General features: G+C 39.9%; 1 long non-coding RNA gene across 2 annotated transcripts; it reads left to right on the top strand.

Annotated features, from left to right (window-relative positions):
* Positions 1-1,788: 1,788 nt before the first annotated feature.
* On the top strand, positions 1,789-20,674 carry LOC121397145. 2 transcript variants are annotated; one of them, XR_005963500.1, is made up of 3 exons: positions 1,789-2,113; positions 16,472-16,571; positions 19,927-20,674. It is a non-coding gene; the product is annotated as an uncharacterized LOC121397145 (long non-coding RNA). The 2 variants fall into 2 exon arrangements; XR_005963501.1 differs by lacking the exon at positions 1,789-2,113 and adding an exon at positions 4,912-5,164.
* The last annotated feature ends 244 nt before the right edge of the window (positions 20,675-20,918 follow it).

Here is a 20,918-nt window from a genome sequence, read left to right as displayed (position 1 = left end):
CCCCGCCGGCCCAGCCCCCCTCCCCCAATGTTCTGGCCCCCCTCCGCCGATGTCTGGGCCCCCAAATAAAAATTAATCTGTTTGCCGGTATCGCATGCGCGTCGGTGTTTGCGCATGCGCACCGGCGTTTGCACGCACACCAGCGTGCGCCAAGACATTCGCGCATGCGCGCTGGCGTGCGGGCAGACGTTCGCGCATGCGCGCTGGCGAGCGGCCAGACGCTTGCGCATGCGCGCGGGGGGGCGGAGTATAGTTACCCGGTGGGCCCCCCCATGTCCAGTCCGAACCTGCATACAGGAGTTTGCATGAGTGGGTGGACGAGAGACCTATTAAGAAAGTATGACATGAGCTAGATTAGTAGCTCAGTGGGTCGGGGAAAATACACGGCTATCACATGCAATAAAGGGTGCACTCAATTTTCATTCGATTGTTGTTCAGAAGTGCTGTCCAACGTACTTACGAGCGAACCGGTGTTTTGCGGCCAATTGTTATGTGACTGTATGGGGAAGTTTATAAGTATAATGTTCTCTATTCATGAGCTACCAACTCTGTGAGGTCAAAACTAGGGATGAGCAAATTTTTTCACCTAGTACAATTTAGTGTACAAGAAGTGTTTTTGCCAGCAGCCAATATTCTTGTGGCTCTGCGCTACAATTTCACCATGCATTTTATTTTGCTGGTGTGTTTTTTTGCACCAGAACACAGTAAAAACATAGGAAAAAAACAACAATGGTATTAAATATTATTATCTACATGCTCTGGAAAAAATGCTTGTGCCCCAGGACCAGTTTTCCGTATCACTAGATAAAACCACAAGGTGCCACTCATGTCTGGACTGAGAATTAAAAAAGGGCCTGGCATTTCAGGTACACAGAGGCCCAATCAGCCCACACAGAGGCCCAATCAGCCCTCTAAATACTGACCTTCTATGGCACCTTATAGCAGCCCCTCTGGCATTTGCCAGAACCCACAGATTGCCAGTCCAGGCCTGGTGCCACTGCCCAAAGAGCTTTGTAATACTTCAACTGGAAGCCATGGAGAGTGAAGACCTCCAGGAAATGTTTATGGCTCTCAGATTGCTCAAATGCTTATTTGACTTCTGGTTGGGGTGACTCCATCATTTAATTTTTGAATCTGGTCCTTTATGATGTTGTACAGGTATGGGATCCGTTATCCAGAAAGCTCTGAATTACAGGAAGAGCATCTCCCCATGACTCTATTATAATGAAATAACTCGAAATTTTTAAAACTGATTTCCTTTTTCTCTGTAATAGTGGAACAATAGCTGGTACTTGATCCCAACTAAGATATAATGAATAGGCAAAACAATCCTATTGGGTTTATTTAATGATTTTCTAGTAGACTAGGTATGAAGATCCATATTACAGAAAGTTCCCTTACCCAGACCCCAAGCATTCTGAAAAATAGGTCCCATACCTGTATAATAAATCAATGTCTCCCTATTTGGAAAGAGCTGGGCAGCACTGACATTGAGCAATGGTAGAAAAAAAAGGCACCAAGCCATATTGATATTTAAACACGTAGATATCTGAATGCAGTATATTTATACTTATAGTGCAGGTACTTTAGATAAGGGAATATAATAGACGTTTTTACAGGGGAAGCATTTTTAGTGGTTTTAGAAGCACTCCAATGTAAAGACTCGAGTTTGATTTGTTTTTCTATGGTTCTTTATCTCGAGTGTTTCTGGGAGATCTTTTTTTTCCTAACCAGATGTTATCCGCTTTTGTTTCTCTGCTTCTAGCATAAACATTATAATCACATACAGACAACAGCACAGCTACAATATTTAGAAAACATTTTTCACACCTCCTTATTAAGAGAGATTATGACTCATAGCTATGCTTTTGTCTCAGCCTGCCTCCCTGCCTCAGACAGCTCCAGACCTACTTAACAACATATACTGCAGCTACAGAAAAAGAAAATATCTTTTTAGCCATGCACCGTTCCATTCTTCCATGATATTAGGCTGCAGAGACATTTATTCCTGCACATTGCTGCATATATTGTAATTATGGCACATGCACTCCTTGATAACATAGCCATGAAACCACAGAGATGGAAATGTTCTACCTAATCTGACGCCATGATGGTACTTTAAACCTTCCATAGACTGCTTTCAATAGGAGCTGATGTTTGTATTGTTCCTGCCGTTTATATAGCCTGTGCTGCTCAGTGGGGGACATGCATCTTATGTTCATGCTGATGATGATGTCTATTTAGGGCTATTGCAAGACTTGTGATGAACAGTATGAGTATATCTTAAAGCCCACATCCTTAATAGTTGCAGAATAAATGAAAGAACATATCCTCATATTAGGGTTAGTATATCAGTCATTGCAACAAGGGGGGTAATTTACATGAGCCTCATAATGCAGAGCACAGAGTTGGTGCAATGCTATAGAGCAGGTGGTAAGTTCAGAGCCCCAATGCAGACTGTTACCACTCCTAACTTGCACCCATGAAAAAAATGCAACTTAGGGAAAAGAAAGATGGTAGAAGTGGGGAACAGCTTTGTGCTTGCCCCCAACCTGCACATCATTAATACATTACAGACATGGAGCAAATATAGGTTCCCTGCAGAGCAAGGAGCATTGTGCAAAAACCATGGCAGGATTGCACCCTATCATTGTCCAGAAAGATCTGAATTACGGAATGGCCATCTCCCATAGACTCCTTTATAATCAAATAATCCAAATTTATAAAATAAAACAGTACCTTGTACTTGAGCCCAACAAAGATATAATTAATCCTAATTGGAAGCAAAACCAGCCTATTGGGTTTATTTAATATTTACATGATTTTCTAGTAGACTTAAGAAGTGTTTCTTAACTAGTTGTTTTCAGATAGATCACCAGAAATAACAACTTTTTCCAAATACTTTCTATTTTCTATGTGTCACCCTTTTTCTAATATTGAAGTATAATGTGTCAGTTCTGGTACGGGGGGTCGTCGACCCTGTAAACTGTTCTACATTGATACATTTAGTTGATACATTTCTTATCTTTGTCCCTGCCCAGCAGAATGCCTGAGTTTCAATAAAGGCAGCTGTTAGAATTAATACAACAGTTACTAATACTCCAGAGATGCTGCTGAGAAATGTATCAACTCAATGTTGCAAAATTGTAACAGACCTAAACACCAGAGACACGAACATGCAACTTTAAACTTAGATTTTAGAAAAACTAAAAAATATATAATGGAAAGTAATTGAAAAAAGTCTTTATTTCTGGGGAACAATCTGAAAACAACTGAACTGAAAAAAGTGTTTGAAAGGTGAACAACCCCTTTAGGGTAAGTCTACACTAGGTGTTTTGGGGAGATTTGGTCGCCTGGCGACTAATCGCTTAATTTTTGCGGTGATCAATCTCCCCAAACGCCTTCCCTGACTCTGCGCCGGCTAAAATGAAAAAATTCCGGCGCTAATCGCACGCGGTGATTCATTTTCCGAAGTTGCCCGAAGTTTGCTCGTGAGGCAGCTTCGGCCGACATCGGAAAACGACCGCCGCATGTGATTAGCGCCGGCTTTTTTTCATTTTAGCAGGTGACCAAATCTCCCCAAAAAGCCCTGTGTGGCCTGACCCTTAAGGTATGAAAATCCAAATTACAGAAAAATCTGTTATCCGGAATACCCCAGGTACTGAGCATTCTGGATAACAGGTCCCATACCTGTCTGTAGCTCTGCATTATGGGAAATAAATGGAGATATATGCTATTGATGGAACTATAGGTTCTGCAGAACTGCTCAACTTCACCAGCAAATTATTAATTTATACACAATAATCATATTATTACAGGTATAGAATCTCCATTACATGGAAACCCGTTATCCATAGAGCTCCGAATTACAAGACAGCCATCTCTCGCAGACTCCATTTTAATCAAATAATTTACATTTTCTCAGTAATAAAACTGTAATAAAATAGTACCTTGTACTCCATCCAGACTAAGTTATAATGAATCCTTTCTGAGGAAAAGCATTCCTATTAGATTTATTTAATGTTTGATTGATTTTTTAATAGACAAAATATGCTGATCCAAATTATGGAAAAAGCCCTTATCTGAAAAATCCTGGGTCCCCAGCATTTTGGTTTACAGGTCCCCTTCCTGTACTAAAAATGGTCAGCATTGAGGTGTATAGTAAGACATTCTTCAGGTCATAATGGTGATCAGACACTAGACCCAATGGTGACCATTGTCACCATAAAATGCAGTTTGGTCTTTTTTATAGCCTGTACTATAGAATTAAGCTAGTAACCTATCACTTACCTCTAATTATGGCCGTTCTATTCCGTTAAAAATACATATACAGAAATGGGATCCATTATCTGGCAACCCGTAATCCAGAAAGCTCCAAATTACAGGAAGGCCGTCTCCCATTGATTCCATTTTATCCAAATAATTCACATTTTTAAACGTCATTTCCTATTTCTTTGTAATAATAAAACAATACCTTGTACATGATCCCAATTAAGATATAATGAATCCTTTTTTGGAAGCAAAACCAGACTATTGGGTTTTTAATAGACTTAGGGTATGAAGATCCAAATTATGGAAAGATCCACCATTATCCAGAAAACCCCAGGTCCCGAGCATTCTGGATAACGGGTCCCATACCTGTATATTGTACAATGGCTCTTCATAGTGCAACATGTTGCCGAGGAACACCATTCACTACACTGGAAGAAAAGGGTCTTGCATGTTGAGCCAAACACACTGATATCACAATCTCCTATCTATATTTATCTATGTCTGTGTGTGTGTGTATATAATGTGAGTGTGTGTGTATATATAATGTGAGTGTGTGTATCATGTGAGGAGGTGGTTTTACAATACAAAGAAAATACGGTAAATAAGGGTTCTGAATATTTTCCTTCTGGGAAAATGGATTTACCGGCTATTCTTGTTATTTCTTTTAGCCAATCCAAACTATACAGCGCAGAATTCCTCTTGGGAGATTTACATACAATTTATATCAACAGCCTTTGGGGAGGGAGACAAGAGTACAAAATTACAGATGCAATGCTCCTGCGAGGCAGATCTTCCTGTGTGCTTGCTGACAGCTGATGGCTGAATTAAACAAAAAGACCAGTAACTAAGGCCTATTAGCTACAAGCAATCTCACCACCATTATTCCAATTACGTGAGTAAATGCACATCATCCTGCTGTACATCTCTCATCTCTGCAGAACAAATTCTTTTGGTCACTGAGGATCCTGCCTGCAATACTGATAACAATGTATTTTCCCCATCTATCTGTAGCTTGTGCAATGCTGTATGTGTCATGTCAGAAATAAAACGAACTCAGCCTATAGAGATGCTCCATTCGATGCATGGAACACTTTAGCTATGCATGGGGGCAACACGCTTTTAATTAACAGTTGGTTGCTTTCCAGAGACCTTGGATAATCTTTTTTATTATTTTTTTAGTCCATACTAAGTGTTTCTGTGGCATGACCATATAGTACTGTACTAGAAAGATGGCTTCATCTCTTCTTCTCTGCGCCATACTTGCCTTATTTGGTTTATTTAATGTTTAAATTATTTTTTTAGTAGACAAAGTATGCTGATCCAAATTATGGAAAGATCCCTTATTTGAAAAATCCTTGGTCCCTGAGCATTCTGGTTAACAGGTCCCATACCTCTACTAAAAATGATCAGCATTGTTGTTCAGGTCATAATGGCATGACCATACAGCACTGTACTACAAAGATGGCTTCATCTCTTCCTCTCTGCACCACAGGGCTGGAACTAGGGGTAGGCAGAAGAAGCAGCTGCCTAGGGCGCAATAATAAAATGGTGCTGGGCAGCTACCTCTAAAATTGTCTTCTCCCTACCCCTAGCTGGGTTCGCACCCCCTACTCCCCTCCCTCCTGTCACATTATCCTCCCCTCCATCTCGTTCTCCTCCCTTCCGTCACGTTCTCCTTCCCTCCGTGCCCCTCCGTCATGTTTTCATTTTTTATTATTTGTGGTCTTTGAGTTATCTCGCTTTATATTCAGCAGCTCTCTAGTTTGCAATTTTAGCAATCTGGTTGCTAGGGTCCAAATTACTCCAGCAACCATGCATTGATTTGAATAAAAAACTGGAATATAAATAGGGGAGGACTTGAATAGAAAGAAAAGTAATAAAAAGTAACACTAACAATACATTTGTAGCCTTACAGAGCATTTGTTTTTAGATGGGGTCAGTGACCCCCATTTGAAAGCTGGAAAGAGTCAGAAGAAGAAGGCGAATAATTAAAAAACTATAAAAAATAAAGACAATATGAAAAGTTGCTTAGAATTAGCCATTGTATAACATACTAAAAGTTAACTTAAAGGTGAGTAGGCTGAGTAATTGGAAACACACTTCCCTATTAAAGAATCAAATATAGTGATGGGCGAATTTTCGTGAAACGGCGCCGGCGTCTCATTTTTGACGCCGGCGCCCGTTTTTGATGCCGGCGTCCGTTTTTTTCAATTTTTTTTTCTCGAAAAAACGGACGCCGGAGTCAAAAATGTTTTTTACGTCGGCAAATTTTTTCGCAGGCATTTCGCAAATTTATTCGCTGGCGGCGAATCGCGCAAATTCGCCGAATTCGTGCCTGGCGAATAAATTCGCCCATCACTAATCAAATAGACTATAGATTTGTTTCAATGTTTATCCTTTTTTACCCTAACACTCGTCTGCTTTACTTAACATTACACTTTATTTTCAGGCACAAACTGATTCTGTTTTGTCCCTTTAAAAGAAAAGAAAAAAAAATCAAGTGAACTAGCCTGAAAGTGAATTCATTTAAATCAAATGTTAATGTAATGCAACCTGCAAAGCAAAAGATACTCTCTAAATGCACGGTAATATTATTATGCCACCGGCCTTTAATAAATACCACAATGCCAGTGAATAAATTGTGCTCTGTAGGTGAATACTTGTCTTGTTAGACAGCTGTGATTGATGAGTCAGTGGCTAGAAGAAAATTGCCGATCATGAATTATTCAGCAAGCCTTGTTTGTCGTTCCACAGGCTGATAGGAAGCGTGGCAAGCTAAGCACAATTCTCTAGCAGATCAGGAACAAGCAGGTATTAAAAATAGCTTTGTGACAACATAGCCTCACTGGATCAGGTTTGGACTTTCTGCTGCCTCCGTTGAAAATGTGGGGGCGATAATAATTTTGCCAGAAGAAGGGGCGCTTAGAAGGCAGATGTTTTTCCGATAAAGCAATGTCATCAGCTTGGCTGTGATACGATATTCAGTATAAATTCTGCTAACTAGTACGGTGGAAGTATTGTAGGAGCAATATACAACATAGAGTACCACTGAAAAGTACACTCAGGACTTACATATACCGTTGCTATCCCGCACTACCAGGAGCACTAGCCTTCCACCCATTAGATACAATGAACCTTCTACTTTATTTCCTTTCTCTTTATGAGGTTAAAAAAAAAGGCCATTCGATTGCATGTGATGGACTTCTGCAGCCATTAGCACTAAGGGGGTTACTGTAACCAAATATTGTCAAAGGAATCCATTTAAACGTCGATAACATGTAGTCATCATTTTGCAGACTGCGACGTCTCTGTGTGGCAATGTTTCAGAAAGAAATAATTGGGTAGGATATTATTTGGGAAACATACATTGACCTGAATGAGAGAAGAGATGATGCAAAAGTGATTTGGAACTGGATTATACTGTATAGAAATTAACGTTTCTGTATGGAGATACAGTGTGCTATTATGCTACACTCCAGCATTTACATCTTGTCTTACCGGTGACTATTTTGAAGTCAGGGACCCCACATGTGAATCCAGGGCCACCATTAGAAATCAGGGGGCCCCATGCAACAAAATTTTTGGGGCCCTGTCCACCCTGGAGCCCAAGCCCCACCCCAGATCCCGCCCACTGCACATCACAGTTAAAAGACCAAACAGACATCAGCGCCAGGGCCCCCTTACAAGTTAAAAAAATTGGGGCCCCAAAAAATATTTTTTAAAAAAACATTGGTGGCAGGGGGGATTAAAAAAACACAAAAAAAACCCACAAATTGGTGTTCAGTAGAGTTGAACTCATGGCTTCAGGACATTAACTTCGCCTCCTTTCGTGGCTTTGGGTCTTTTCGACACTTCGACTGCGGCTGTTTCCGTGGCTTCGGGTCTTTTCACCGCTTTGGGACTTCGGCTGTTCTGCTTTTCAGCACTTCAACATTTCGGCTGTTCAGAACTTCAAAAATGGCCACAAAGCTTCGGCGCTCTCAAGGGGGGCCCGGCTGTTTCAAAAGTGCAGCACTGCCGGGCCCCCCTTCATGCAGGGCCCAGGACACTTGTCTCCCCTGTCCCCCACTGCTGGCGGCCATGTGTGAATCTATGGGGTTTTTTGGGCTTGATCGATGCACTTATGGACAGTTTTGGTCTTCTTGGCACCATTTCAAAATGAGCAGCAGCATTGTTTATGGTGCAGGTATCGGACTGGAGGGTGCAGGGCCCCCAAAGGGTCCCCTTTCCGCACCCCCACACCCCCTATCAGTAGCCTGGGGGAGCACTGACAGGGTTCTGGTCTGGTTTGGCTGGGCCCAACTGTTTTTTTACCGGTGTCTTGCCAACCCAATCCAACCCTGGGTAATCTGGAAACCCATTATCCAGAAAGCTCGGAATTACGGAAAAGTTGTCTCCCATAGACTCCATTTTATCCAAATAATTAAAATGTTTAAAAATGATTCCCTTTTTCCTTGTAATAATGAAATAGTACCTTGTACTTGATCCAAACTTAGCTAATATGCATCCCATAGACTCCATTTTATCCAAACAATTCAAATTTTTAAAAATGATTATTTGATCCAAACTAATATATAATGCATCTTTATTGAAGGGAAAGTAATCCTATTGGGTTTAATTAATGTTTAAATGATTTTTTTTAGTAGACTTAAGGAATGAAGATCCAAATTACAGAAAACCCCAGGTCCCGAGCATTCTGGATAACAGGTATTACCTGTCTGCGTAGACTTGTTATGTCTTTATAGTGTCACTACATGATTGTTTTAAGGATTGATATCAGGAAATAGAGTTTCTTCTGGCTTAAGAGTTTTGCACTTCTGATTTTACTGGTCTGCAAAACAAAGACACGTAAGAACGGTACCTTAAGCCATCTTCAGTGTTTGCTCGGTCATACGGTGTATGCATGGAGACGGCTCAATCAGGTGCCTAATGCAGAGTTTCAGTCGTTGTCTGCTTCAGCAGGGGGCATACGTATGGGTGCCTTTTATTTCCTGCCATTGCTATGAGGACAAATGGGTCTGAGTCACGGGCAGTATCAGATTTTATTGGTAAATTAGTATTTCCCGTAACAGAACTGGCCTGTTATGTTTCATGTTTCCAGTTATGTCTCATGCTATATATTCTTGCATGGACACTTGTGCAAAACTGTTTAATTGGGCCTAGTATTACTTAAGTGGAAATCATTAGAGATTGTTTATACAGGTAGCCAGCAAAAGGACCTCTTGGTGTTCTCTGCTTGTGTATGGAAACAATAGGTAAGGGTGTGAACTTCGATTCAATTAAATGACTTAATTGCTTCTTTGTTACAACTTGCAACCTCTCAATGTGAAGCCAGACATTCTGTCTCCTGAAGCCTGCCTCTCTTATATATCTTGCAGCCCCAGCATGAAGCTAGAAATGCTATGTCTTAAGGCTACGGACACATGGGGCTGTTTCTCGTCTTGCGCAGGCTGAGAAACAGCCCTGTGTGGCCGTAGCCATAGGGCAGGGACACACGCTCAGATTCGGGGAGATTAGTTGCTTTGGGCGACTGCCTTCCCCTGCCTTGGCACTCGTATTGCTTCATTTTCCAAAGTCGCAGAAGTTGCCTGATGAGGAAACTTCAGAAAACAAAACGCTCCCAGATTAGTCGCCCGAAGAAGAGGTGATTAATCGCTGTGCGACTAGTGTGTGTCTCTGCCCTTATAAACAGCCCCTCTGATCATGTCTAGGCTTTTCTGTGTCTGCACCCAGAGTCACTGGGGCTCATTTATCAACAAATTTACCAAATTTGCATATGGGCAGTTACCCATAACAGCCAATCAGTGAATAGCTTTTTAAAGCCAGCTGCAAATAGAACAATGAATTAGGGATGCACTGAATCCAGGATTTAGTTTGGGATTCGCCCAGGATTCTGCCTTTTTCAGCAGGATTCAGATTCAGTCGAATCCTTCTGCCTGGCCGAACCGAATGTTTTTCCCGTCCCATCCATTATTTGCATATGCAAATTAGGATTCGGATTTGGTTCGGTATTCGGCTGAATCTTTCGTGAAGGATTCGGGGGTTCAGCCAAATCCAAAATAGTTGATTTGGTTCATCCCTACAATGAATGCAGCAATTTGATTGGTTGCCATGGGTTACTGCCCATGGGCAAATTTGCCCTGTGTTGATAAAAGATCTCCACTGAGTGGAGCTGGGTGCAGACATACGGAGCTGATTTTGGCATGAAAATGCATTCCTCTGCTGAAATCTCCTCCGTGTGACTACACTGAGGCCTAGCAGGCAGTGTTCTTGATCAAACACAGGAGAACAAATGAGTTAATGCCCAAGGATCAGCTGTTTCCCATGAGTGATGAGGTTTTTTCAGGTAACCCAAAAACGCAACTGTGAGTGAGAACATTATCGAAAAGGCTTGCCAGCCTATTGTCACATTTGTCACTTTTGTGACAGCCTGTGTTTCCAAGTGACCGTCTTCTAAGAAGCTTTCATTAGGCTTTTATTGTAGATTGGAGTTTACCTGGACGCAAGATTGGTAGTTCAACAACTGTACAATCATCAACCATTAACTAAAAAAACCTGTTGTTGAACATATACTTGGGGCCAGGAAATAAACATTAACTAATCCATTTGGTGTTTATATTCAAAGGTGGTTCATCTTTAAGTTAACTTTTAGTATGTTATAGAATGGCCAGTTCTAAGCAATCTTTTAATTGGTCTTCATTATTTATTTTTTTATATAGTTTTTTAATTATTTGCATTCTTCTTCTGACTCTTTCCAGCTTTTGTCACTAATGTATTGTTTTCACTACTTTTATTACTCATCTTTCTATTCAGGCCTCTCCAATTCATATTCCAGCCTATTATTCAAATCAATGCATGGTTGCTAGGGTAATTAGGACCCTAGCATCAAGATTGCTGAAATTGCAAACTGGAGAGCTGCTAAATTAAAAGCTATATAACTCAAATGCAATAAATTATAAAAAAAAATGTGAGCCAAATGCAAATTGTCTCAGAATATTACTCTCTACATCATACTAAAAATTGTTTCTAGCAATTTTGCAGTTGGTCTTCATTTTTTAAAATACTTTTTCTATTATTTGCCTTTCTCTCCTACATATTTACAGCTTTCAAATAAGGGTCACTGATCCCAGCAGCCAAAAAATTATTGCTCTGCGAGCTTAAAAGGTTATTATTATTGTTGCTTTTTATTCCTTTGTTTCTATTCAGTCCGTCTCCTATTCATATCCCAGTCTCTCATTTAAACCACTGCCTGGTTGCTAAGGTAAACAAGAACCTAGCAAACAGACAGCTGCTGAAATTCCAAAATGCAGAGCATCTGAACAAAAAGCTAAATATCTGGAAAACCACAAAAGATCTAAAAATGAAAATCAATTGCAAATTGTCTCGGAGTATTAATGTCTATGTCATTCTAAAGGTTCATTTAACGGTGAACAACCCCTTTAAGTACCAGGCTCATCAAGGATTAAGATTTTCTTTGGGGTGGGTGAATTTGGGGACTATAGGGTATAAATGCTGGTGTGATACAATGCAAAAAAAAAAAAAAAAAAATTTAAATTTAGGGACAGATTTATCAAAGGTCGAAGTGAAAATTCGAATTTCAAGCTAATTTTTGTGTACTTCGACTAGGGAATAGTCCAAATTCGATTCGAATTAGAAAAAAAATTTGAATATCGAAATGTATCATGTACTGTGTCTTTAAAAGTTCAACTTCGACCATTCACCATTTGAGACCTGCCGAATTGCTGTTTTAGCAAACGGGGGACCTCCTAGAACCTATTTGGAGTCAATTGGTGGACTTTGAGAAATCTATGTTTTTTTGGGGAAAAACTTTGATTCGAATTTGATCAACTGCGCTATTGATGATTCAAATTCAAACGAATTCGAACGAATACCGACTATTCACCTGCAAAAAAAAACTTTGCTTTTTTAAAATAAATTTCGGTAGGTCTTTTTTAATTTTGAATTTCGGAGTTTTTTAAATTCGGAATTCGACCCTTGATTAATCTGCCCCTTAGACTTACTTATATTCATTATCTTCATTTCAACATCCATAATGCATTTAGATGCTGATATTTGCCCTTGAAGCAATCCCTCATTCGCTGCAATGAACACTTCACTTTTGCATGTTTTTTCACTTTCCTGGGTGGGGGCAGCCTGTAACAATCTGTAACATTGTCAGGCCCAGTTTATACTAGGAGGAGACTGTTTGGCAAGGTTAGGGAGGGGGCTCTTTTCCATTATCTAAACATCAACATTAAACAACATTAAAAACCACTCAGGGTGATCATGCCGAGAGGTGAGACTGATACCTTGTGTTAGACGGCAACATGCAGATGGTGAAAACGGCTACCCGCTACTGATGAAAAGCCAAATTCTGAACTCTGACATATCTTTCATAGCTGAACATTGGCTAATGTTGCCATCTTCGGCTCTAGACTGTAGGCATTGCGATGCAATCGGTTGATTGAGAACCCATCAAATTCAAACTCAACTAAAGCTGGCCATAGACGCAAAGATCCGATTGTACGAATCCTCGATTCATACGATTTTCAGGCCTTGTGGGGAGAGTCCCGGCATTTTTCGTCCCACGGAGATCAGTCGTTTGGATGAACGGCCAGGTTAAAAGATTTCTGTCGGCTGCCGATAATATCTCTGTAGAAAAAATGTTAATTCTGAGGATTGGAAAAACTAACCGTTTAGGTTTATTCACCTTGGCTATGGATTGTTATTTCAGAATTTTCTCAAAGGTATCATTTTGTCCGACATGCAAAGAAAATAAAGTTGACTTTTTTCATTATATTTGGTCATGTCCACTGATAAAGATTTTATGGAAGAAAATCAAAGGTTTTATCAAAGATTCAATTAATGTAAATATTAAATTGGGTCCAGAATTTGCACTTTTAGACATGTCAAGGCAAATAATGTCCTTTTTGTCAACTCTTCAGCTGAGGTTCATGATTTTTGTCAACTATTAATGGAAGCCACTAGGAAATCTATATTTTTGTTCTGGATAACAGTAAAAAACCCCACTCTGAAAGATGTACTTTCATATTTATATAGCCTATGTATTCAGGAGGTTCTTGGATTCAGAATGGGGGATTTTTCCTTGAAGGAAAAAATAAACAGGAGACAGTCAATTTATGTAGAATCTTTAGATGACAACAAAATGAAATTTATACATAGGGGGTTATTTATCAAGGTCCGAATTTATCTCAATATCGGCTGCTACAAACTCTGATCTAACCCGCTCGGGTTTTTAACACTTATTTATTATTACATTTTCCCAAAAATTACCTTTGTGGGAAAAGCTTCGACTTTCATGATTTTTTCATGAATTTTCCCCTAAAACTCCGAATTTTTCAAAGTTTTCATCCGAAATCTCCGAAAACATTGTGAAATTGCCGTAACGTAACCAGGCTTTTTATCCCTCTGGGTTTAATAAATTCTGAAAAATTAGTGATTTTTTAAAAAGCCAAGAAATCAAGATTTTGTTGGATTTCAAGGAATTTCGTGTATTCAGAGCTTAGTAAATAACCCCCATAAACTCATGGGGAAGGCTGATTGATAATTCAGGAATTAAACTAATGATCATAATGCTTTGTTGTAAAATTCACTAAAAAGAATTTGAAAAGAAACATAATATCTCTGCGTGTATTGCCGATCGTACGATTTTCAGTGGGAGACTGTCACCAGCTTTGTTGGACATAACTATCGTACGATTGCTGTCAGGGGCAGAACATCGGCTGATCTGTTCTTTTACTACTTTATTTGATCTGAATGGTAAGTGGCAGGTCGGGAGATGGGGAAGTCTGATCGTTTGAGGATTCAAACTATCGGTCTTTGCGTCTATGGCCAGCTTAAGATACCAAAAAAATTAAAAATTCACCATTCTTACTAAATTTCTTTTCAGATGCACTTTGTACTACTGCACTTTGCATTTAAATAATCTACTTTATATAGTGAATAAAGTACCCCCTATTGTAAAACATAAGGATATTATAAGTCACTGAGGAATTCCATGACCATATAAAAGTACGAGGCTGAAGGCCTAGTGTTTTTATACAGGTCATGAACTCCGTGGTAACTTCTAATATCCTCATATTTTCCAACAAGGGGCACTTTATTTATTATAATACATAAGTTTTAGTGAGTCATGTGACAAAAATGACATCACTACTCACTGTTTATAACTGATGATGTCACCAGTCACCGTTTATAAGGATTTAATTGCTTTTGTGTATTATAAACTACTATAATTGCATTCTATAATATGTATTGTAATATGTATAATATGTATTGTACTGATTGTTATATAAAGTATATGATAATAATCATAATAATAATATATAAGAATATATATCTAGATATAGCTCCATTAGGTTAAGCTTTGTTTTTTTTCCATCCGCACAGACAACTTAACATATAGAGATGTTAGTTATACACTAATACCTTTATATCATAAAGTGGGTAAAGGAAGCAAAGCACAGAGAAAAGCTTGCGGAAACAAAGGCCAAGAAACCTGGCAAATAACATGATATTTCATCCAGCCACGCTGTCTATTGTCTGTCTTTTTCTCCACCTGGAATGAGAGGAAATTTAAGAATGTATCCATAAACACACCCCTATAAAATGACTTTGTAATACAGTAGCAGCCCTTTTGACCCATGAAAAGTTTCCAGGTTGAGAAATAACTAGTGTTCTTATTTTTTTTGTATTCATTTCATATTATTTGCTAAAAGACGAGAGTTCTAGCACAGGGATGCAGGAGTGGAATTTTATATTTGTATGGTACCATATAAATCGCATAATGACAGGTCAACTTTAAAAAGAAATGACTAAAATGTGATCACAAAATGAAATAACTAAGCAAGTCACATTTCCCTTCCACCAGTAACACATTTACTCCTATACAGCATAGTACATATATCAGTCTATAACACATGAGAAGTATATTAATATAATAACCTGATTTTGTGGTACTTGGAATAAATGTGACAAATAAAAGAAGATATAAACCCCTAGTACATTGTGTCCTTCAAAACTAGGGTCGGTTTGGGGGGATCCGGGCCCACTAGAAGGGTCTAAACTCCCCCCGCGGCCAAACTCAGCCCCTCCCCCATCAGCATGTACCTTCTAATTTCTTTGGGGGGTCAGCACTGGTGTAAGTAGATATAACAGGGCCCCACAACAAATTAATTCTAGGGCCCCTACAATATCCAGAGATTGTCCTTTTTTACCAATACATTTTGAAATTGCTCATTATTTAGGGCCTTATGGGGCCCCTATACCTCCTGAGCCCCCCTGCAGCTGCAGGGTCTGCTTCCTCTATATTTATGACCCTGAGGCTCAGGGAGTCACTTAAGCAGCTATTTGGGATTGAGTCTGAGCTGGCTGGGCCCACCAGGTTTTTCCCCGTCATCCTGTTGGACCAGTCCAACCTTGTTCAAACCTTACCCAACCAGAGACACAATAACGATATTTAGACTGAGATAAAACAGGTCATTGGTTTACTAACACATGTATAAGAAATATTATAATATACTGTAACTAGTGTAATAATGATAACCATTGAGATGAACCATCATTGATAACCATAGCCATTTAGGAATGGTTGCGAAAACAAAAGCCAACTAAAAGCCATACTGACCTCCTTTTACAATAGTGTTGGGTGTGTATGTGAATGGTCAATTATAACACTTTGCCCCTGGGACTCTTGTCCAAGGAGTCAATTTATCCCATTGGCGCAATACACAGACAAATGTCACCGCTTTTGGTATTATTTCATAACAGAGGGACAAAATGCAGGTATAGAAATTATATCCCTGTTACATTATTCTTTTTTGACCAATAGGATGTGGATCAACTGGTGCGCTAAGCATCGTTTTGGCTTCACAGTTTATGATTAAGTGCACCTTGGCACAAAACGCATAAGGCTTCAGAAATGTTGCTGATATAAATAACAATATATTTTTTTACTTTTTAATATTGGTGGCCTTGTGGGTTCTTGTTGTGCCCATTTATCCAATTTTGTTGTTGACAGTTTTCTGCTTTCCTATGCTGAGGGTCTAGGGTAGGTGCACTAAAGGTAGGTGTTACTAAATACAACGTCTCCTGTGTGGACTGGTCGGCGCTGACAGTGAGTATTGACTTTCACTTACATTGATATGATCGGGTGAAGTAACGGATTTTTTCTCGCTAGAGCTGCGACCAGCCACGAGACGCTCCACCAGGAAGAGCTCCGCCATCACCGCTCCTAAACTATCTGCCGATAGGTGCACCTGGACCACATCTTAAATTTGGTGAGTCTTTACCTATGTCTGAGTGCCCCACCACCTCTGTATTGTTCAATGTGTTTTTGAAGTTTATATATATATATATATATATATATATATATATATATATATATATATATATATATAAAATAAAGTAATCTGTAGGGTCGTAGGTATTGTGGATATACTTCTGGGAGTTACTTCTGCTGTCCTGAAGCCATCTCTTCACTAGTGATGAGTGAATTTGGGCCCTTTCGCCAGAAAATTCGCGAAATGGCAAAAAATTTGCTAAATGGTGCCGGCGTCTCGTTTTTGATGCTTGTGTCTGTTTTTTGGATGCCTGCGCACATTCACCAGTGAAAATGCACCGGCGTAAAAAAACGGACGCCATCAAATTTTCGCGGCGGTTTCACAATTTTATAAATTCGCCCCTCACTACTCTTCATCAAGCAGGAATAGTCATTGTTGTTATGTAGTGATTACAGCTAAAAGTTGTACAGATATCATGGAAGTAGGCAAAAATAAAAATATCAGAATTCACAAGGATTCATTTATCACAGTTCAGTAGTGAGATCTGTGAGTGCTTCTGATTTTTGTGTGCCTATGGACAAATCGGTGCTATAGAGAAATGATCAATGCAAAGGGCACTGCATTAAGGTTGGTACCAGGGGTTACTCCATAAGTATAACCAGCATTTGACTAAAAATTACACGTTTGACAGAAATCCTCCATTACAATAGGGGAGTTCCAGTATATCATGTAAAAGCCCTAGGAAATTATTAGCACTATAGAAATTCCAGACTTAATTGGTTTCATGTATTATGTGTAGGACTGTTGTGTTGTAACAGAACACACTTTAATGGACAAATGTCTCTTTTTCAACCCAAACTAACTATGTAACTTTACAGTACTGTCTTTGGGCATTTAAATTATATGACAACAAGTAGGAGGAAAAGGCTGCCCTTGGCATTGAGCTCCTCACATTCTCAGGGTGAAGATTCTGAAGGAATCCAAAACTTTTTTAATGATCCAATTGCTCAGGATGAAGATAGGCTAGAAATAACTTGCAGTTACGCCCCTCCCCAGAGCAAGAGGTAAGGTTTAATAAGACTTCATGGGTCTGTAAAATTTATTAATTAAATGATGTTACTAAAACTACCCCACTACGCCATCCCATTACATTCAATATCAGTGCTGACCTTAAAGACCTGCAAAATGACAATGTTTAATTCGAGTTGCTAATGATCAAGCAGAGAGATGGATATATTTAAACCCCAGGCCACTATGAGGTTAAAAAGATTGCATGGAATGTTTGGACCTGAATATAATAAATGCTGCAAGTCAAGCCCCAGGCAATTAGCCAGTATTTATATATTTGCATTTGACACAAACAGCTTATGACTTGTCATATCAGATTAATTTTAGTGCTAGTACCTTGTTACTCGAGACCCGGTGCACCCGACGAGTGATACCTCTTGTGAGCACTAAGCCATCCCCTCAGGTACTCGGAACAACAGGGAGAGCAAGGGAGTTGCTCTAAATCCCCACTCAAAGCAAAATTGTTTTTCTTTATTCATATCCCATGTATAAAGTTACAGTTGAGTGTATCTACACCACAGTGCCATCAACTTCAACTTACATATGTAACAAAAGATAACAAAAGTGATGTGAAGGGGATGTAAATGATACGAGGAATGCCTGAGCCTTCGAGACTTTCCAACCCTGGTCTCAGTCATTCAGGGGGGAAACATAGAATATGCTTGTGTGTCAGAGGGAAATTCTCACCATAGTTATTAACTTGCATTCAGATGTCTTTCTTTCAGCCAAAGGATTATCTTCCACTCTAAATCGCTAAGGCTAAGTGTTTTAAGTAGTAATAAAATTATAATTAAATATCCAGTTTGTCAGTTTTAAAACCCATTGCCTGCTGGGGCTTTTTTCATCTTGCCGTGCCACGTGCTACATGCACACGGCCCGGCATGGATCAAAGGGTTGCCCAAAAATGGAAATTCTATGGCATTGGCAGTCAGGTACGAAGAAAAGAAAGAGCTCTTGCACACCCGTGTTCATTAATGTAATTCAAAGTAGCTTGGTGCCCAGTGATAGAGGTAACGGCAACCTCCAAATATCTGTAGAGAGTAAGCACACTGGCACACAAGACTGTTGTTGCAGGTAAAACCATGCAAGAGTTTTTTTATTGCGGAAGTGCAACGTTTCCCCTTTTTCACTGTCTATTGGCAGTCAGGTCCCTGCTGTCTAATGTACAGTCTAAGGCAGGATAGCGGTTAAATAACATTGTGCTATATTCAGGTTCATGTTTTGCACACTGCTACTACAATTCTCCATAGCTTAATACGATAAAAATGTAACCTTTAACACATCATCATCATCATCAATACATCATCCCACCCTTTCAATTTTACTCTTGATGACATAAGGGGTCATTTAATTAGACACCAGACAGAAGTGCATTGAGGGCTACACAAGCAAGGATGGTATGGAATAGGGAGAGGAGGCAGCTGCATGGGGTGCAACTTGATGGAGGAGCAATCCCTTTCCCCCCAAATTACTACATAATACACTCCTGATGCACTGGCTTACTCTAGCCATTTGAAAGGCCAACAGGGTGGGGAGGAAAGGTTGGGGTAGGGGTAGTGAGCTGAAGTGGGTGCTGTTGTGGCTAGTAAGTAGCAAGTGATGGGAGCAGTGAGCTGGAGAGAATACATGAGATACATGCCTTTCAGAGAGTACTAGTATCTGGGGCTGGCTGTGCTTTGCACCTTGCAATGGATAAAAAAATATGTCACAACATGCAGAGCATAGGGTTGGTAGGCACAAGGCAGCTTAACATAAGGCAATTGGTAAGCACAGGGCTCCTATGTGGCCTGCACCCCAGAACCCCCAAACTTGCAGATCTGAGCGCTGCACAGGAAGAGGTAAGGGGAATACCTACATGCCTCCCCAGCCTGCCCTTCATGTATACAGCAATGGCAAATGCAGGCAGGGCCAAAATAGTTTACAGAGGCCTGCAGTAATTCTGCTGTCTGCAGAGTAGGAAGCAAAATAGTGCAAAAAAAAGGTAAAATGCACTATTGCACTTTACACCCTGCTCTGCATGTAATAAATGACCTCTGAGGAGTCAGTTTTACTCTTCTCCACGTTCATTATTTCGTTTAATCTCCATTAAAGTTCACACCTTACTCAGCAAATGCCCATGTAGAGTCATTCCTAGTTAGGCACATCATGCCCCTGTAGCTGCTCTCTATTGGGGTGCTCAGTATGTTCATGCAATACCTAAGGAATGATTGGATATTTAGATGCTTGTAGTTATCAGGGAAACCCTTACCCAGACACATTTCAATCAACTTTCTCCCATTTTTAGGGAAATCTTCAAATTGAAGGACATCTCCCAATATGTGTTGGAATAGAGTTTAACCACTATTACATCAGTCAACTAAGCGCAAAAACAAAGTATTGTGGGTCCAGGTGTCCATGTGAGGAAGGAGCAACAACGTGTACATGGGACCTTGCTGAGGAAGACTTGGACTATATGAAGGTTTGCAGAGAAAACCTTGAGAAAGTGCACGCTGATGGCTAGATTAGCCTCCATGCCAGGTGGGACTATATAGTAATAATGTATGGATGCTGTTTGCACTCTTCCTGATTAATTTTCATTAAACCATTATATTTGTTTTATCTCTTCCACGTACAGAAAACATTACAATAATATGTAAGAGAATGGGGAAGATACAGAGTGACATTATGTTACTTGGCAAGTGTCAGAGGTTTGTATTGGGGGAGCCTTTCTACATTTTATGCTCTGCTCTTTCAGCTGTTGACAAATACAATCGTCTTTGTGAGGCTCCTGCGGTTACTTTTTAAGAACTGTCTTTATGGAAAAAAATTAAAGTCCCTCAGTGCAGACTAAAACTCCTGTATTGGTTTCACAGCGCCTTAAAATTATACTTGAAGCCATCTGAAAAGGAGACTTTTATATCTTATTACCTCGATTCTAATGCCAAGCGGTCACCCTGTAAAGCACCATGGAAAATTGCTAACAAGATAAAATGTTTTTAATGTGATATAATGGCTTTCTTAGGAGAGGGAAGAAATGATGCCTGGTCTTCCTGTGCCCCCCCTTCTTCCCTCCCTTCTTCCATTCACTATGGAAAGAGCTCCAGTGCTGTTACCGGCTATTACTGAGCTTCAAGCTCTCATAATAAGAGGCTGCCAGTGGTAGTGGGATTGCTTTGATGCAATATTTAAGGTCTGAACCTGTGAAGTTTTACTGTTGTAGAATGTACAGCAAGGCTCTGATTGCCCACAGATTAACCCTTACGTCAGTAGAATACTCGGCACCTGGGATTTTCCAGA

The sequence above is a fragment of the Xenopus laevis genome, chromosome 8L, assembly GCF_017654675.1.
Source record: "Xenopus laevis strain J_2021 chromosome 8L, Xenopus_laevis_v10.1, whole genome shotgun sequence".
In the NCBI taxonomy this organism is placed as follows: domain Eukaryota; kingdom Metazoa; phylum Chordata; class Amphibia; order Anura; family Pipidae; genus Xenopus; species Xenopus laevis.
This window is presented reverse-complemented; position numbering and strand designations above follow the sequence as displayed.